Source organism: Bubalus kerabau, chromosome 15 (genome assembly GCF_029407905.1).
Source record: "Bubalus kerabau isolate K-KA32 ecotype Philippines breed swamp buffalo chromosome 15, PCC_UOA_SB_1v2, whole genome shotgun sequence".
Lineage (NCBI taxonomy): Eukaryota > Metazoa > Chordata > Mammalia > Artiodactyla > Bovidae > Bubalus > Bubalus kerabau.
The window spans coordinates 51,563,086-51,580,463 of NC_073638.1; the positions used below are offsets into that span (position 1 = coordinate 51,563,086).

Consider the following 17,378-nt stretch of genomic DNA (forward strand, 5'->3'; position numbering starts at 1 on the left):
TGGGACCTGTTCTAGTGACTTCACATAAAGAATTGTCAGGAGAATAGGAACCCTCTCATTGACATATGGACGACGACCCCGAGGATGCCACCCTTGGGTCTTATCATCTGTGAGCTCTGCGAATGCCTCCAGCAGGTGGACTACCTGGAAGACCCTCTGGCTGAGGTGCTCCTGGCAGCCCAGTGGAAAACAGGCAAGAGCTTTCTGCATACGATCTGCTTCTACTGAAGATCTTGTCTGGCTTCAGCTTCTTAGTCAGTAAGAACCTGTGCCTGGACATTGGGCTAGGCAGTATTTCTGTGCAAGGATCTCATAGCCCTTTTTGCTAAAAGCCTATTTTTTTCAGGTGCACCCCACCCAAACAAGGAAATGCAGGGGAGAAGCGTTATATGGATAAAGGAACTTGAATCACCAGGAGCCATCAAAAACCTTCCAAGGTGAGGGATGATGGTGTGGGGACTTGACTTGGAGGGAACAGTTCAGTGCTCACATGGCTCTGCAAGGAAGTGAACCTGAAGAACTCTCTTTTCAGATCAACTAACGAAGGCTTATAACGGAGTGGTGGGTGTGTTTTGTTCACTATAATCAGGAAAGAAGAGGGGAGGAGCCAAGATGGTGGAGGAGTAGGACGGGGAGAACACTTTCTCTCCCACAAATTCATCAAAAGAACATTTAAACGCTGAGTAAATTCCACAAAACAACTTCTGAAGGCCAGCAGAGGACATCAGGCACCCAGAAAAGCAACCCAAGTCTTTGAAAGGAGGTAGGAAAAAATATAAAAGACAAAAAAAGAGACAAAAGAGGGAGGGACGGAGTTCCATCCCGGGAAGGGAGTCCCATCCCAGGAAAGGAGTCTTAAAAAGAGAGAAGTTTCCAAACACCAGGAAACCTTCTCACTGCCGAATCTGTGCTGAGCTTTGGAAGCACAGAGGGCAACATAACAGGGAGGAAAAATAAATAAACAATTAAAACCCCCAGATTGCGAGCCCTACGGTAACTCCTCACAGCGGAAAAGCAGCGCAGACGCCTGCATCCGCCATTAGCAAGTGGGGGCTGGGCAGGGAGGCGCAGTGCAGGCTGCATCACTTAGGGTAAGGACCTGGCCTGAATACCCTGAGCGCTATCTGAGCGAATTAATTTGGGCTAGTAAACCAGACTGTGGGATATCTACCACGCGAAAAGCCAGCCCTAACCTAAGACACCGCCAGGCCCGAGCACAGAACAAAGGACTGAACAGAGATAGCCGGCTGCAGACCTTCCCCCTCCGGTGACAGACAGCCAGAACCGGAAGGGGGCAATCGCAGCCCCAGAGAGACATTATCTATAAAACTGTAGGCAGGCTTCTTTGCTAACTAAAACTTCTTGGGGGTCTGGACGGTCAACATCTGCCTGAGAAGGTGCGCCGGTTGTACACCTAGATAAACGAGCGGCGGGGAGGCGATAAGTCGCAGCAATCGCACTCGCCAAACACCTCATCACCTGAGCTGCTTGGACCTGGGAAGGGCACAAAACGCAGGCCCAACCGAGTCTGGGCCTCTGAGGACTACCGGAGTGCCTGAACCTGAGCGGCTTGGACGTGGTAGGTACAGGCAGCCCAGGGCCGGCCACGGATGGTTCCCGGCGGAGCAACCTAGAGCCTGAGAAGTGTGGGCAGGGAGGCTACGCGCACTGTGAGCGGGGGCAGACCCAGTGTGGCTGAGGCACTGCGAGCACACGCCAGTGTTATTTGCAGCATCCCTCCCTCCCCACAGCGCGACTGAACAAGTGAGCCTAAAAAAAAAAAAAGTATCCTCCACCATCCCCTTTGTGTCAGGGCGGAAACCAGACACTGAAGAGACCAGCCAACAGAAGAAGCTATAACAGAGGGAACTGCCTTGGAAGCTACAGGCAATAAATTAAAACCCTGTGGTTACTACCGACTACATAGGAAGGGGCCTATAGATCTTGAGAAATATATGTCAGACCAAGGAACTAGCCAAAAATGAACTGAACCCACAATATTCACAACAAAACCAGAGAAAGTCCTGGATATATTTTTACTATTTTTACAATCATTCTTTCTTTCCCCCTTTTTTTTTTTTTAATTTTTTTAAAAAAATTTTAAGTCCTCTATTATTCCTTTAATTTTCACTTTTATAACCTATTACTTTGCAAAAAAAAAGAAAAAAGGCCCTTTTTTTTTTTTTACAGGAAACTTCATATATATATTTTTTATAACTTTTGACCTTGTTTTTTTTTTTTCTTCCTCTTCCTCTCTTTAACATTGTATTTTTGAAATTCCAAACTCTACTCTAGATTTTTAACTTTTGCTTTTTAGTATTAGTCATCAATTTTGTACCTATATTCTCTTTATAATTTTCACGACCTTGTTTGTTTTTGTTTGTTCGTTTTTTCTCTCTTTCTTTTCCTTCTTCTTTTCTTTTTTTTTATTCTTCTTTTCTTTAACATCGTATTTTTGAAATTCCAAACTCTACTCTAGATTTTTAATTTTTGCTTTTATGTATTTGTTACCAATTTTGTACCTTTAAGAACCCAATCTTCAGGACCCATTTTTCACTAGGGAGTGAGATTACTGGCTTGACTGCTCTCTCTCCCTTTGGACTCTCCTTTTTCTCCACCAGGTCACTGGTGTCTCCTCCCTAACCCCTCTCTACTCTACCCAACTCTGTGAATTTCTGTGTGTTCCAGAAGGGCAGAACACTTAGGGAACTGATTACTGGCTGGATCTGTCTCCCTCCTTTTCATTCCCCCCTTTTATCCTCCTGGCCACCTCTGTCTCCTTCCTCCTTCTTCTCTCCTCTGTATAACTCCGTGAACACTTCTGAGTGGTCCAGTTGTGGAGTGCACACAAGGAAGTGATTACTGGCTAGCCCACTCTGTCCTCTATTGATTCCACCTCATCTCATTCAGGTCACCTCTAAATCCCTCCTCCCTCTTCTCTTCTCCATGTAACGCTGTGAACCTCTCTGGGTGACCCTCAGAGTAGAGAAACTTTTCATCTTTAACGTAGATGTTTTATCAATGGTGCTGTATAGAAGGAAAAGTTTTGAAACTACTGTAAAAATAAGACCAATAACTGGAAGCAGGAGGCTTAAGTCCAAACCCCGACTCCAGGGAATTCCTGACTCTAAGGAACATTAATTGACAGGAACTCATCAAACGTCTCCATACCTACACTGAAACCAAGCACCACACAAGGGCCAACAAGTTCCAGGGCAAGACATACCAAGAAAATTCTCCAGCAATAAAGGAACACAGCCCTGAGCTCTAAGACACAGGCTGCCCAAAGTCACCCCAAAGCCATAGACATCTCATAACTCATTACTGGACACTTCATTGCACCCCAGAGAGAAGAAATCCAGCTCCACCCACCAGAACACCGACACAAGCCTCCCTAACCAGGAAACCTTGACAAACCACCTGTACAAACCCACACACAGCGAGGAAATGCCACAATAAAGAGAACTCCACAAACTGCCAGAATACAGATAGGACACCCTAAAATCAGCAATTTAAACAAGATGAAGAGACAGAGGAATACCCAGCAGATAAAGGAACAGGATAAATGCCCACCAAACCAAACAAAAGAGGAAGAGATAGAGAATCTACCTGATAAAGAATTCCAAATAATGATAGTGAAATTGATCCAAAATATTGAAATCAAAATGGAATCACAGATAAATAGCCTGGAGACAAGGATTGAGAAGATGCAATAAAGGTTTAACAAGGACCTAGAAGAAATAAAAAAGAGTCAAAATATAATGAATAATTCAATAAATGAAATTAAAAACACTCTGGAGGCAACAAATAGTAGAATAACAGAGGCAGAAGATAGGATTAGTGAATTAGAAGATAGAATGGTAGAAATAAATGAATCAGGGAGGATAAGAGAAAAACAAATTAAAAGAAATGAGGACAATCTCAGAGACCTCCAGGACAATATTAAACGCTACAACATTCGAATCATAGGGGTCCCAGAAGAAGAAGACAAAAAGAAAGACCATGAGAAAATACTTGAGGAGATAATAGTTGAAAACTTCCCTAAAATGGGGAAGGAAATAATCACCCAAGTCCAAGAAACCCAGAGAGTCCCAAACAGGATAAACCCAAGGCGAAACACCCCAAGACACATAGTAATCAAATTAACAAAGATCAAACACAAAGAACAAATATTAAAAGCAGCAAGGGAAAAACAACAAATATCACACAAGGGAATTCCCATAAGGATAACAGCTGATCTTTCAATAGAAACTCTTCAAGCCAGGAGGGAATGGCAAGACATACTTAAAGTGATGAAAGAAAATAACCTACAGCCCAGATTATTGTACCCAGCAAGGATCTCATTCAAGTATGAAGGAGAAATCAAAAGCTTTTCCGACAAGCAAAAGCTGAGAGAATTCTGCACCACCAAACCAGCTCTCCAACAAATACTAAAGGATATTCTCTAGACAGGAAACACAAAAATTATGTATAAATTCGAACCCAAAACAATAAAGTAAATGGCAACGGGATCATACTTATCAGTAATTACCTTAAACATAAATGGGTTGAATGCCCCAACCAAAAGACAAAGACTGGCTGAATGGATACAAAAACAAGACCCCTACATATGTTGTCTACAAGAGACCCACCTCAAATCAGGGGACACATACAGACTGAAAGTGAAGGGCTGGAAAAAGATTTTCCATGCAAATAGGGACCAAAAGAAAGCAGGAGTAACAATACTCATATCAGATAAAATAGACTTTAAAACAAAGGCTGTGAAAAGAGACAAAGAATGTCACTACATAATGATCAAAGGATCAATCCAAGAAGAAGATATAACAATTATAAATATATATGCACCCAACACGGGAGCACCACAATATGTAAGACAAATGCTAACAACTATGAAAGGAGAAATTAACAATAACACAATAATAGTGGGAGACTTTAATACCCCACTCACACCTATGGATAGATCAACTAAACAGAAAATTAACAAGGAAACACAAACTTTAAAATATACAATAGACCAGTTAGACCTAATTGATATCTATAGGACATTTCATCCCAAAACAATGAATTTCACCTTTTTCTCAACCGCACATGGAAACTTCTCCAGGATAGATCACATCCTGGGCCATAAAGCTAGCCTTGGTAAATTCAAAAACATAGAAATCATTCCAAGCATCTTCTCTGACCACAATGCAGTAAGATTAGATCTCAATTACAAGAGAAAAACTATTAAAAATTCCAACATATGGAGGCTGAACAACACGCTGCTGAATAACCAACAAATCACAGAAGAAATCAAAAAAGAAATCAAAATTTGCATATAAATGAATGAAAATGAAAACAAAACAACCCAAAACCTGTGGGACACTGTAAAAGCAGTCCTAAGGGGAAAGTTCATAGCAATACAGGCATACCTCAAGAAACAAGAAAAAAGTCAAATAAATAACCTAACTCTACACCTAAAGCAACTAGAAAAGGAAGAAATGAAGAACCCCCAGGGTTAGTAGAAGGAAAGAAATCTTAAAAATTAGAGCAGAAATAAATGCAAAAGAAAAAAAGAGACCATAGCAAAAATCAACAAAGCCAAAAGCTGGATCTTTGAAAGGATAAATAAAATTGACAAACCATTAGCCAGACTCATCAAGAAACAAAGGGAGAAAAATCAAGTCAATAAAATTAGAAATGAAAATGGAGAGATCACAACAGACAACACAGAAATACAAAGGATCATAAGAGACTACTATCAACAATTATATGCCAATAAGATGGACAATGTGGAAGAAATGGACAAATTCTTAGAAAAGTACAACTTTCCAAAACTGGACCAGGAAGAAATAGAAAATCTTAACAGACCCATCACAAGCACGGAAATTGAAACTGTAATCAAAAATCTTCCAGCAAACAAAAGCCCAGGTCCAGACGGCTTCACAGCTGAATTCTACCAAAAATTTAGAGAGGAGCTAACACCTATCCTGCTCAAACTCTTCCAGAAAATTGCAGAGGAAGGTAAACTTCCAAACTCATTCTATGAGGCCACCATCACCCTAATACCAAAACCTGACAAAGATCCCACACAAAAAAAGAAAACTACAGGCCAATATCACTGATGAACATAGATGCAAAAATCCTTAACAAAATTCTAGCAATCAGAATCCAACAACACATTAAAAAGATCATACACCATGACCAAGTGGGCTTTATCCCAGGGATGCAAGGATTCTTCAATATCCGCAAATCAATCAATGTAATACACCACATTAACAAATTGAAAAAGAAAAACCATATGATTATCTCAATAGATGCAGAGAAAGCCTTTGACAAAATTCAACATCCATTTATGATAAAAACTCTCCAGAAAGCAGGAATAGAAGGAACATACCTCAACATAATAAAAGCTATATATGACAAACCCACAGCAAACATTATCCTCAAAGGTAAAAAATTGAAAGCATTTCCTCTAAAGTCAGGAACAAGACAAGGGTGCCCACTTTCACCGTTACTATTCAACATAGTTTTGGAAGTTTTGGCCACAGCAATCAGAGCAGAAAAAGAAATAAAGGGAATCCAAATTGGAAAAGAAGTAAAACTCTCACTATTTGCAGATGACATGATCCTCTACATAGAAAACCCTAAAGACTCCACCAGAAAATTACTAGAACTAATCAATGACTATAGTAAATTTGCAGGATATAAAACCAACACCCAGAAATCCCTTGCATTCCTATACACTAATAATGAGAAAACAGAAAGAGAAATTAAGGAAACAATTCCATTCACCATTGCAATGGAAAGAATAAAATACTTAGGAATATATCTACCTAAAGAAACTAAAGACCTATATATGGAAAACTATAAAACACTGGTGAAAGAAATCAAAGAGGGCACTAACAGATGGAGAAATATACCATGTTCATGGATTGGAAGAATCAATATAGTGAAAATGAGTATACTACCCAAAGCAATTTGTAGATTCAATGCAATCCCTATCAAGCTACCAATGGTATTCTTCACAGAGCTAGAACAAATAATTTCGCAATTTGTGTGGAAATACAAAAAACCTCGAATAGCCAAAGCGATCTTGAGAAAGAAGAATGGAACTGGAGGAATCAACCTACCTGACTTCAGCCTCTACTACAAAGCCACAGTTATCAAGACAGTATGGTACTGGCACAAAGACAGAAATATAGATCAATGGAACAAAATAGAAAGCCCAGAGATAAATCCACGCACCTATGGACACCTTATCTTTGACAAAGGAGGCAAGAATATACAATGGATTAAAGACAATCTCTTTAACAAGTGGTGCTGGGAAATCTGGTCAACCACTTTTAAAAGAATGAAACTAGAACACTTTCTAACACCATACACAAAAATAAACTCAAAATGGATTAAAGATCTCAATGTAAGACCAGAAACTATAAAACTCCTAGAGGAGAACATAGGCAAAACACTCTCTGACATACATCACAGCAGGATCCTCTATGACCCACCTCCCAGAATATTGGAAATAAAAGCAAAAGTAAACAAATGGGAAGCTTCTGCACATCAAAGGAAACTATTAGCAAGGTGAAAAGGCAGCCTTCAGAATGGGAGAAAATAATAGCAAATGAAGCAACTGACAAACAACTAATCTCAAAAATATACAAGCAACTCCTACAGCTCAACTCCAGAAAAATAAATGACCCAATCAAAAAATGGGCCAAAGAACTAAATAGACATTTCTCCAAAGAAGACATACAGATGGCTAGCAAACACATGAAAAGATGCTCAACATCACTCATTATCAGAGAAATGCAAATCAAAACCACTATGAGGTATCATTTCACACCAGTCAGAATGGCTGCGATCCAAAAGTCTACAAGCAATAAATGCTGGAGAGGGTGTGGAGAAAAAGGAACCCTCTTACACTGTTGGTGGGAATGCAAACTAGTACAGCCACTATGGAGAACAGTGTGGAGATTCCTTAAAAAACTGGAAATAGAACTGCCTTATGATCCAGCAATCCCACTGCTGGGCATACACACCGAGGAAACCAGAAGGGAAAGAGACACATGTACCCCAATGTTCATCGCAGCACTGTTTATAATAGCCAGGGCATGGAAGCAACCTAGCTGTCCATCAGCAGATGAATGGATAAGAAAGCAGTGGTACATATACACAATGGAGTATTACTCAGCCATTAAAAAGAATACATTTGAATCAGTTCTAATGAGGTGGATGAAACTGGAGCCTATTATACAGAGTGAAGTAAGCCAGAGAGAAAAACACCAATACAGTATACTAACACATATATATGGAATTTAGAAAGATGGTAACAATATCCCTGTGTACGAGACAGCAAAAGAGACACTGATGTATAGAACAGTCTTATGGACTCTGTTGGAGAGGGAGAGGGTGGGAAGATTAGGGAGAATAGCATTGAAACATGTAATATCATGTATGAAACGAGTTGCCAGTCCAGGTTCGATGCACGATACTGGATGCTTGGGGCTGGTGCACTGGGACGACCCAGAGGGATGGTGTGGGGAGGGAGGAGGGAGGGGGGTTTAGGATGGGGAGTGTATGTATACCTGTGGCGGATTCATTTTGATGTTTGGCAAAACTAATACAGTGTTTCAGGTTTAAAAATAAAATTTAAAAAAAAAAAGGAAAGAAACTTGTCTATTTCATCATTTTAAAACAATATCCTTTTTGCTCTTTTGTAGTTTTATATAAATATATAAATTTTTATTGAGATGTCATTCTAGTGAATTGTTTTTACTTAGAAATATATTTATATTTAGATTGTATGTCTTTTACTAATACCAATCTTAAGAGAAACAGCATAGATTATGGGTGGCATTTACTAATATCCCTGCATGATTTTTTCAATTAAATAGCTCATGACATTAAGTAAAATGAAATAAAACCCTCTTAATTATAGAAAAAGTGTCTTGTTTGTGGTTGTGCAGGGATCTTACAAAGTGAGCCCTCTGGTTTCTTATTGTTAAATCCATGTGAATTCCATGGAGGAAAAGCATTCTTTCCTAAGAAGTTCTTTCTTCATGCTAATTGAGTTCCTATCTGTTTGGGCAAGGGATGGCAAAACTGACAGACGAGTAAAATGCTGCAGGTACTGCAATGGAGAGATAACAGTGATTAATTACAAAATATAAAGTGTATATAAAATAGAAAACCAATAAGGACCTTTTCTGGGCTTCCCAGGGGTACTAGTGGTAAAGAACCCAGTTGCCAATGCAGGAGACATAAGAGATTCAGGTTTGATCCTTGGCTCGGGAAGATCCCCAGAGGAGGGCATGGCAACTCACTCCAGTATTCTTGCCCGAAGAATCCCATGGACAGAAGAGCCTAGTGGGCTCCAGTCCATGGGGTTGCAAAGAATCCGATATGATGAGCGATGGAGCATGCACGTAATCAAGACCTTTTCTATAGCACAAGGAACTCTTCTCCACTCTGTAGTGACCTATATAGATATATATGGATAAAAAAGGTTGAAAAGAGGGGATATATATGAGTGTGTGTATATCTGATTCACTTTCTTGTACAGTAGAAACTAAAATAACATTCTAAATCAAATATAGACCAAAGAATATATATTTTTAATTTACTTAAAAACACCCAATGTGTCTGTGAATAAATTAAAACAAATGGGATGGGGGATAAAGTAGATTGTGGAACGAGGTTTGTCTAAGTTGCCTTAAAGGTCACAAAAATATAAAAATGTCTGGGGAGTTAGAACTTTAAGGTTGGTGAATTTAGTGTTTCACATTTTGATCTAGTGGTAGATTTCTTGTGGAACTATAGAAGCTGGTGTCTCTTGTAGAGTTAGAAAAATGCAGATGAGGAAGTTGTCAAAACCCTGAACATTGTGGGCATTGAGTGGGTGAACTTTTAGTTGCTGGAGTTTCTGTGAATGAGAACAGAAGGTGAGTAAAAGTTTGCTGGGAGGCTGCCTGGGCTCATGTTTCCTCCTGAAACGCGCAGCACCTGGGGCTTCCTTGTGTGGAGAGTTGGAGACAGATTAGAGAGGGTGATGAGAACGCAGAGATCATTTATGTGGAGTGGTGGTTGTTACCTACAGAATTTGGCCAGGACTATGAACTGATGGCTGGATAAGAGCATAGCAACCCACTCCACTGTTCTTGCCTGGAGAATCCCATGGACATAGGAGCCTGGCAGGCTACGGTCCAAAGTATCGCACAGAGTCAGACGTGACTGAAGTGATGTATAATGCACGCACTCATGAACTGCTGGCTGCATTCCAAAGGCATTTTCCAGGCTTCCTCAAGGTGATGACCTAAATCAAATCCCTTATGATTATACAGTGGGAGTGAGAAATAGATTTAAGGGCCTAGATCTGATAGATAGAGTGCCTGATGAACTATGGAATGAGGTTCGTGACATTGTACAGGAGACAGGGATCAAGACCATTCCCATAGAAAAGAAATGCAAACAAGCAAAATGGCTGTCTGGGGAGGCCTTACAAATAGCTGTGAAAATAAGAGAAGCGAAAAGGAAAGATATAAACATCTGAATGCAGAGTTACAAAGAATAGCAAGAAGAGATAAGAAAGCCTTCTTCAGCAATCAATGCAAAGAAATAGAGGAAAACAACAAAATGGGAAAGACTACGGATCTCTTCAAGAAAATCAGAGATACCAAAGGAATATTTCATGCAAAGATGAGCTCCATAAAGGACATAAATGGTATGGACCTAACAGAAGCAGAAGATATTAAGAAGAGATGGCAAGAATACACAGAAGAACTGCAAAAAAGATCTTCACGACCCAGATAATCACGATGGTGTGATCACTCACAGAGAGCCAGACATCCTGAAATGTGAAGTCAAGTGGGCCTTAGAAAGCAGCACTATGAACAAAGCTAGTGGAGGTGATGGAATTCCAGTTGAGCTATTTCAAATCCTGGAAGATGATGCTGTGAAAGTGCTGCACTCAATATGCCAGCAAATTTGGAAAACTCAGCAGTGGCCACAGGACTGGAAAAGGTCAGTTTTCATTCCAATCCCAAAGAAAGGCAATGCCAAAGAATGATCAAACTACCACACAATTGCACTCATCTCACACACTAGTAAAGTAATGCTCAAAATTCTCCAAGCCAGGCTTCAGCAATATGTGAACCATGAACTTCGTGATGTTCAAGCCGGTTTTAGAAAAGGCAGAGGAACCAGAGATCAAATTGCCAACATCTGCTGGATCATCAAAAAACCAAGAGTGTTCCAGAAAAACATCTATTTCTGCTTTATTGACTATGCCAAAGCCTTTGACTGTGTGGATCACAATAAACTCTGGAAAATTCTGAAAGAGATGGGAATATCAGATCACCTGATCTGCCTCTTGAGAAATTTGTATGCAGGTCAGGAAGCAACAGTTAGAACTGGACATGGAAAAACAGACTGGTTCCAAATAGGAAAAGGAGTTCGTCAAGGCTGTATATTGTCACCCTGCTTATTTAACTTATATGCAGAGTACATCATGAGAAACGCTGGACTGGAAGAAACACAAGCTGGAATCAAGATCGCCGGGAGAAATATCAATAACCTCAGATATGCAGATGACACCACCCTTATGGCAGAAAGTGAAGTGGAACTCAAAAGCCTCTTGATGAAAGTGAAAAAGGAGAGTGAAAAAGTTGGCTTAAAGCTCAACATTCAGAAAACGAAGATCATGGCATCCAGTCCCATCACTTCATGGGAAATAGATGGAGAAACAGTGGAAACAGTGTCAGACTTTATTTTTCTGGGCTCCAGAATCACTACAGATGGTGACTGCAGCCATGAAATTAAAAGACGCTTACTCCTTGGAAGGAAAGTTATGACCAACCTAGATAGCATATTCAAAAGCAGAGACATTACTTTGCCAACAAAGGTTCGTCTAGTCAAGGCTATGGTTTTTCCTGTGGTCATGTATGGATGTGAGAGTTGGACTGTGAAGAAGGCTGAGCACCGAAGAATTGATGCTTTTGAACTGTGGTGTTGGAGAAGACTCTTGAGAGTCCCTTGGACTGCAAGGAGATCCAACTAGTCCATTCTGAAGGAGATCAGCCCTGGGATTTCTTTGGAAGGAATGATGCTAAAGCTGAAACTCCAGTACTTTGGCCACCTCATGCAAAGATTTGACTGATTGGAAAAGACTCTGATGCTGGGAGGGATTGGGGGCAGGAGGAGAAGGGGATGACAGGGGATGAGATGGCTGGATGGCATCACTGACTCAATGGACATGAGTCTGAGTGAATTCCGGGAGTTGGTGATGGACGGGAAGGCCTGGCATGCTGCGATTCATGGGGTTGCAAAGAGTCGGATACGACTGAGCGACTGATCTGATCTGATCTGATCAAGGTGATTGCAGTCCCAGGATGCTGAGTCCTGATCTTCGTCATTGGATGGTCCTTTTACCAGCCTCTTAGGATGGGGTCGCGAACAGTTGGACATGACTGAGCGACTTCACTTTCACTTTTCACTTTCATGCATTGGAGAAGGAAATGGCAACCCACTCCAGTGTTCTTGCCTGGAGAATCCCAGGGATGGGGGAGCCTGGTGGGCTGCCGTCTGTGGGGTCGCACAGAGTTGGACATGACTGAAGCCACTCAGAAACAGCAGCAGCAGGATGCTCCTCACAGTGGCAAGGTCTTTTCAGCTTCAGATCCACCAAAATCAGCCACAGTTTGGACCAGAGTGCTGGTACATTCTCTGCAGGACCTCTGGCACTCCATTTAAAAAAAAAAAAAAAAACAGAACTAGGGGGCTGGGACTAGAACAGGTGTTGTTAAATATGGTGAGAGAATCGTTTCCAGGTCGTATTAACACCACTGGTGTTGGTGGTTTTCCTAAAAGGAGGAGAAATTTGTCATTTTTAATGCTAACTAGCAATAATATGTTTCTAGGTGTGAGTAATGGAAAAATAAAGATTTAGATATGCTACTGGACATACAGAGGTTTTTTCTTGACTAGACAAACATAATTCCAGTAAAGTCACAGAGACAAATGACATATTCAGATGGTTGTTGTAGGTGAAATGGCAGCATTTGAATGCAAATTGTTGAAAGACATGAATGTACATGTAATTAGATATGTTAAGTATGCCAGTGATAGCTTTGGGACTCTTTGATGGGGCACGTGGACATGGCTGTGGGTATGTCAGAGCAAGTTGTATTTCTTGATCTGGGTGTTATTGGACTTTATAGTCCAAGAGCCAACAGCCTAACAATATATGTGTCAGTAGCTTCATTCGTAATTATTTAAAATCCCTCATTTCAGTTGTTTCTTGATGTATATCCCCCTTCTGACTGTTGTTTCTGCTTCACTTCACTCTGAATCCACAGGGCAGAGGATATAATACTTCCACATTATTCCACTGGCCAAAGAAAGTCATGAGGCGATCACAGGTGCAAGGGAGTGGGGAACAGACTGCACCTCATGAAGGAGGAATTGGCTTGTGTGGACAGTGGAGGGGTTGGGTAGGGAAGGATTATTGGCATGCATTTGTGCAGATAGTCAGCCTTATTGGAAACACTATCCAATTGAAAATGTCTGAAAGCTTGACAATATAGTCTGAAGGCATCGTGTGAGGACTAAGTTACTCTCAAATATTGCTGGGAGGAATGAAAAATAGTATAGCCTGTACAAAGGGAATCTTTCCACACAGGACAAAAGTACAAATGCATTTACCCCTGGACCAAGGTGCCCCCACTTGCAGAAATAGACCATAGATGTTTCAACAGAGTTATCCCACTGGAGAAGAGAGAGAAAATACAGAAAAATAGAGAGACCTTTTTTAAAATATATATTTTTAATTGAGGATAATTGCTTTACAAGGTTTTGTTGGTTTCTGCCATACAATGTGAATCAGCCATAAGTATACATATATCCCTTCCCTTTTAAGTTTCCCTCCTGCCTCCTCCCTGTTCCACTCCTCTAGGTTATCACAGAGCACCACGCTGACCTCCCTGTGTTATACAGCAGCATCCCACTAGCTATCTATTTTACAAATGGTGGTGCATATATGTCAACACTACTCTCTCAATTTGTCCTACCCTCTCTTTCTCCTGGGCTTTTCTGGTTGCTCAATGGTAAAGAATCCACCTGCAATGCAGGAGACACAGGACACCACTACGCATCTTGTTGTGGTTCTTTCATTACATCTTTAGTTGTGGAGATGCTTTTCTGCTGGTCTTAGGGTCATTTTCATTGATAGCTGTTCTGTAAATGGTTGCAATTTGGGATTGCCCATGGAAGCAGGTGAGCTTAGGGTCTCCTGACTCTGCCACATTGGCTACACCTCTACATATATCAGTGAGTTTTTTACATATGCTTGCTCAGTGTACTCTTATATGTTTATACTATATTTGCTCTCATGTTGAGTACCTTCTTCCAAACAGTTGATAATATAAATAAAATGAAAGAATTAGTAAACATTTGCTATGTTTAATGTTTTGAAAGGATAAAGATTTACTGATGCATACACTCAATATTTATGGTAACATTATGTTAACGGTGAATACATATGAATTTTAAGATATATATGAATTTTATAATTGTCTAAAAAGCAAAAATATGATGAAAGCTACAACATGGGGGCAAATGGCAGGAAAATGTCTGAATGAGAGGAATAAAACAAGTGTAGCCATTCAAAGCATAGAATACCCTAGTAAATAAGAGTTTAACAATTACCCAGGAAAGGTCACTATTTCCAGGGCATTACTAACCTCCAGCCTAGGATTAGGGAGGTGAACTAATCTAATTATGAATTCTATGTATAAGAAAGTGAACTAAGACCCCAAAGGCAGTGATATCTAATGAGTTCTTAAAGACGTTGCAAGAAACATTTACAAACCCATCCCTGATAAAATTGCTCTATGACAACAAGATACAGAGTTATTTGATTAGTATTTCCACTGTACCCTTCCACATCTTGATACAAAAGCTAACCTAAAGCATGATGAGCATTATTGAGGAAAGCACAAGGGTAGTTTCCATTATTATAGTCATATCTGCTTTGGAAACAGCAAATGAACTACCAGGTCCCGAATCTGCTTGGTCTTAATCCCATAAACCGTGGGATTGAATGTAGGTGCAATGAGAATATAGACATTGGCCAGAAGAATGTAAATATGGAGTGGAATGTGGTATCCAAACCACTGAGTGAGAACTGAGAAGATCCCAGGTCCATAAAAGAGGATGATGACACAGATATGGGAGCCACACGTGTTGAGAACTTTGTGAGGAGCATCTTGGGAAGGGATGTGGAAGACAGCACGAAGAATAGGCATATATGAAACAAAGATTAGCACAACATCTAAGACCAAGGTCGACATTAGGACAAAAAATCAAACCAGATGTTCTGTGTGAAAGTCACCCAGATATGTTCAACTCTTCGCGACCCCATGGACTATATACAGTCCATGGAATTCTCCAGGCCAGAATACTGGAGTGGATAGCCATTTCCTTCTCCAGCGTTTCATTGGATATCGTTGCAGGAAATTTTTGCCAGGACAATGTTTACAAGCAGTGTTTGGGAGGATGTTACTTTTATAAAAAGTCAGTCTTTTCAGAAGAAATATTACAGGAAAACTGTACAATAACTTCTTAGGAAGATGGATATATGAACTTTCCCTATCAGTGTATGTGTAAGAACAGTGGTGTATCACAGGGGGTAGCATATGGCAATGTAGCGGTCAAATGCCATCACCAGCAAGATCCCAGACTTGTAAATGAAAGTGGAAGAGAGGAAGAATACCTGACAAATGCAGCGATCCAGGGAGAGGTCTCCAGCATGGAACCAGAGGATCGCCAAGGCCTGAGGGACTCTGCACGCAGAGAGGACATAGTCTGCTCCGGACAGCATGCAGAGGAAGAGGTACATGGGTTCATGGAGGCTGCGTTCGGTGAGGATAATGAAGAGGAACCGGCTGTTTCCAAGCAAGGCAGCGGCATAGGAAATAACAAAGGGGATGGAAATCCACATGTAGTGGTCTTCAAGGCCAGGGATGCCCAGCAAGCAGAAGACTGTGTGGCTACCACCAGTGTGGTTTAAGGTCCTCATACTTGGGAAGTTCTTCCAGAATCTCATGCCTATTCATGGAGACAGAGGAAAACCCAAAATATGTGCAAACATTTCTTTCGAATTATCATTTGATTTTGGTTCCTACTTCATCCCATTCCATTCTGATGTCAGGAATTTTGGATATATATATAAATAAAGATAAGTAAGGTATGACTTGCTATCTGAATGAAGCCTTAATTTCAGGAGCAAGATAGACTCATAAAACAGTAGAGAAAATTAAATGAGTATGGTAATGATTAACATCTTGTTGTCCAAAATTAAGCCAATACACAAACAGAATGGAAAGAATAATTTATTCTGCATTTGTGTTGGTTTTAAGAATGAGTTATTTATGAACTTACCTTTGAAAATACTTTTGTGACTATGGATAGGGAATCAGGGGAGGAGCAGAACAAAGGCTTTCCTTGAGCAGGTAGCTATGTCCTATTGTTTTGACTACAGAATAAGGAGTAGGGTAGTATAATATAGGTTTTGTAACCTCATCAATATTTATTGTGTCCCTTGTCAATTTCTTTCTAGGCAACAGTGAAAAAATTCTGGTAAAGACCTAAAACACTTGTGCACCATGTATCCAGGCCAGCTGAAGGCTGAGGAGTTCATAATATAGTCCCATTATCTATTGTACTACATAAGAAAGAGGAGTTGTGAGGTCACATGGAAGGAGGATCTGCTGCTGCTGCTGCTGCTCAGTCACTCAGTAGTGTCCGACTCTTAGTGACCCCATGGACTGCAGCCCACCAGACTTCTCCATCCATGGGATTTTCCAGGCAAGATTAATGGAGTGGGGGGAGGAGCAGTGGGCCCAAATTCTAAGAGCTAATGGAGAAGAAGAAAGAAAAGTTCAATTGTTCCAGTTTCTAGAAGAAACACAGGTGGTTTAGTGGACAAAGGTCTCTTTTCCCCCTGAATCAATATCCAAAATTGCTATTTGTAAAAGGAGTTTTTTAATACTATGAAGGCCAAACTCAAGGGCATACCCTTTCAATGCCCTCTATCACTATGACTGAAGTTGACTCCCATGTCCATCTGCATTCTCAAGAGAGGAGCTTGGTGCAAAACTCAGGGAGTTGCAAATTCAGGAATCCGTGAAATAATGAAGTATTTTGATCAACAACTTTCAAGATCTGCATTTTTAACAGGGCATAACTGAGATCCAGCACAAAGTAAGTCACAAGTTCTTGGGACTTGAGTGTTCTCTGCCCTTCCAGGATTGACACTTCCCACCTCTGAATTTATTTAACAGATTGGGAAATTCCTCTCCCGTTTTTATTCCTCTTACCTTCTAAGTAGTGACTAAAGTTGT

At 40.6% G+C, this 17,378-nt stretch overlaps 1 pseudogene; it reads right to left on the reverse strand.

The window, feature by feature from the left end:
- Nucleotides 1-14,996: 14,996 nt before the first annotated feature.
- LOC129628790 (olfactory receptor 52B4-like) lies at nt 14,997-16,054 on the reverse strand (annotated as a pseudogene).
- Nucleotides 16,055-17,378: the final 1,324 nt, after the last annotated feature.